Here is a 3,771-nt window from a genome sequence, read left to right on the forward strand (position 1 = left end):
AAAAAAAAAAAAAAAAAAGAATCAACTTTTAAAATTTCACCAAAAACAAAAACTAGGATTTTGATTGGATTTATACTGAATCTCTGGATTATTTTGGGAAGAATCACTACCTTTACAAAATTGAGTATATTCTTAAATGTGTCTTGCTTCCATATATTTCTTTAATGTCTTTTGATAAAGTTTTTCTCCACAGAGAAATCTTGTTTGCTGATTTTGTTGCTGTTTGCTCACTTTTTCTATTTTTAGTTACTATAAATGATATTTAATTAAAAATTTAAATTGTTGATATAAAGAAATGTTCTTGACTTTTATGTGAAATCTACCCTGTAATTCTGATGAACGTTGTTATTCGAATGATCTTTCTAAGGATCTTTTTTGGTTTTCTATGGATAAAATAATATAATTCCTAGAAAAAGGCAGTTTTAGTTCTTTTACACTTTTGTTTCTTTTTCTTGTCATATTATGGTAACCAGCACCTCTACCTTAATGTTAAATAAGAATAAAAGATCTTTTTACTTGCAGATTAATTAGATGGGAATTGACATTTAAAAAAAATACTGAGTTTCCTGTCTCAAAACTTGGTAAGTCTCTCCATTCATTTAGATTTTCTTTTGTTTACCTCATGAAAGTTTTATGTTTTGCTGCATATAGACTTTTTTTTCCCTCCTTATTAACAAGTTTTATCTTTCTACTTCTTTGCATATCTGATAACTTTTCATTTGATGCCAGATATTGTGAACTTTATCTTTTGGGGACCTGGAAAATTTTGCATTCCTGTGACAATTCTCAAGCTTTGTTTTGGGATTCAGTTAAATTACTTGGAAATGGTTTGATCCTTTTAGGTCGTCTGTAATAATTGTCAGACATGAGAGCAGCAATATTTAGTCTAGGGCTAATTATTTTCTCTTCTGAGACAAGACCCTTCTACATACACTAACATTTTGTGAATTATGAAAATTTAAAATCTCACTGGTGGGAATAGGCACTATATTCTTACCCTTATATGTCTCTAATCATACTGCCCTCTCTAATCCTTTTAGGTGTTCTTCTGGCCTTGGCCCCAGATTACTTCCCCATACATGTGTACTGATCAGTATCCTGCTAAATATTCAAAGGGGATCTTCTGTGGATCTCTGGAGTTCTCTTTTCCTTCTACTATTCTACCCTGCAAACTCTAGCTGCCTTTGTCTCCCTGGACTCTCCCCTCTACTTCTCCAATTTAGGGAGTCTGCCAGGCCCCGCTCAGGTTCCTCTTCCCTGTGCCCTGTCCTGGAAACTCAAGACAGTAATGCGGGCAAGCCTAGAAATCACTTTGTTTCTCATCTCTCAGGGACTGATGTCCTCTGTTGCCTGATATCCAGTGTCTTGAAACCATCGTTTCATGTTTTTGTCTGAATTTTAGGTTTTGTCTGGTTTTAGGTATTTCAGGCTGGAGGGTAAATCTGGTCCCTATTACTCTTGTCTTGGCAGAAGCTGCTATCCAAATAAGAGTAGTTTTAATTTCCAAGATTTCTATTTATCTTTGTTTCACACTTAACAGTATTCTCTGGAGTCTCTAAGAATTTATTGTTGGTTGTTATTTTAAATTTATCTTTGGTTGCATAAGTCACTCCTTTTGGATGAAGGCTTCTCTCTTGAATTTGGGGTCTTTTTCTCATGGGGTTGGTTTTCTTTGTATGTTTGACAATTCTTGGTTGTCTGCTAATCTTTGCCTTTGAGAATCGCTGATCATTTCTTTGCAGATGCTAGTAATATAACCTTACTTGGTTCTCATTTTTCACGATAGGCTTCTAAATAGAATTTGGTGGTGATTTGTCTTGTGAGTGTGTTGTTTCTCATTCTTGGGATTAGTTGTTCCTGTGTGCTTCACTGTCTCTCTCATCCCAGGTCTGTGCTCACTACATCATCTGAGAGGAAATACTGCTATTGAACACTAGCTTTATATTCTTAGCAAAATCTGGAGAAGAGCTTCATTAGCCTGGCTTCTTAAAATCCATTTTTCTAATTAATCACTTGAATACTGAGGATCCCTTCCTGTACTTTGTATAACATGCCACTGACCTATGTAATTTCCTTAGATTTCATTTTTTTGGTGATAACCTTCTGCTATCATTTGGAACTTTGGTTTCTTTCAAACTTACTTCTTTGTGGATCTAATGCCATCTGCTTTATTTTTTTCCAATCAGGAGTTCTTCAGAATTTCTGACCCTCTGGGAGCACTTTTTCTTGCTTTTCACTGTTGGTATGAATATATATTTAGAACATATATATGTGTGTGTGTGTGTGTGTGTGTGTGTGTGTGTGTGTGTATATAGATTGTTTATAGGCTATAGAATAAAGGAGATGTGGACACATGTTCAGTGGTTCCATAAGGTTTTATTATATGAAGATGTGCCATTACTAACAGATTTTAATGGTTTACAGTATGTAGAAGTTACATTATAATGAACATTGTTGAACATATATCTTCACATGTTTATGTAAATATTTCTGAAGGATAAATTTCAAATGGCAGAAATTTTCTGTCATAGAGTATGTGCTTCTGGTTTTTAATACATTTTAAAACTATGTATTATCAAATTCTCTTTTTAAAAAGTGTATTTACATTTGTCCAGACTCACAGAATGTACAATACCAAGAGTGAACTGTAATGTTCTGTGAATTGTGGACTTTGAGTGATTATGATGGGTCTGTAAATGTGAGTTCATCAGTGGTAACAAATGTACTCCTTGGGTGGGGGATGTTGACAATAATAATGCATGTGAGGGCAGGAGTATAAGGGAGGCCGCTGATTCTTTCTCTTCAACTTTTCTGTGAACCTAAAACTACTCTAAAGTCTGAATTTTTTTTTTTTCAACGTTTACTTATTTTTGGGACAGAGAGAGACAGAGCATGAATGGGGGAGGGGCAGAGAGAGAGCGAGACACAGAATCGGAAACAGGCTCCAGGCTCCGAGCCATCAGCCCAGAGCCTGACGCGGGGCTCGAACTCCCGGACCGCGAGATCGTGACCTGGCTGAAGTCGGACGCTTAACCGACTGCGCCACCCAGGCGCCCCAAAGTCTGAATTTTTAAGACATATTTATTTAATAAAGACATACAGTGCTTATAGTGTATGAGGCCTTGTTCTAAGCTCTTTACAGGTATTAAATAATTTATTCTTCACAGTAAACCTATGATTGAATGTCATCACCTTTTTCAAGGTGAGAAAACTAAGGAGGTATAGAGAGATTAAGAAATTTGTTCAAGGTCACATAGCTAAGTTATATCAATTTAGATTCCCATAAAACTGTTTCACCGTGAAACATGTATATCTGCCAATCTAAGTAAAAAATATCTCATTACTCTTGCATTTTGTATCTTCAGTTTTATAAGTGAGGTTGAACATTTTCATATCTTTATTGGTTATTTGTAACCTCTGGTTTTGTCTTTTGCCATTTGGATTGTTTCTTATTGATTTACATGGCATGATCTTTGTGTCATAGATAAATTAATGCATTGTTCTCATAGGTGTTGTGGGTATTTGTCCTCAGCTTGGCATTTGCTTTTGACTTTATTTTTTCCAGAAGTAAATTTAAACATTTTAAATGTATTGTTTTAAATGTAGGGGCGCCTGGGTGGCGCAGTCGGTTAAGCGTCCGACTTCAGCCAGGTCACGATCTCCCGGTCCGTGAGTTCGAGCCCCGCGTCGGGCTCTGGGCTGATGGCTCAGAGCCTGGAGCCTGTTTCTGATTCTGTGTCTCCCTCTCTCTCTGCCCCTCCCCCGTTCATG

The sequence above is a fragment of the Herpailurus yagouaroundi genome, unplaced genomic scaffold (assembly GCF_014898765.1).
Source record: "Herpailurus yagouaroundi ecotype Mexico unplaced genomic scaffold, PumYag 140, whole genome shotgun sequence".
Classification (NCBI taxonomy): Eukaryota; Metazoa; Chordata; class Mammalia; order Carnivora; family Felidae; genus Herpailurus; species Herpailurus yagouaroundi.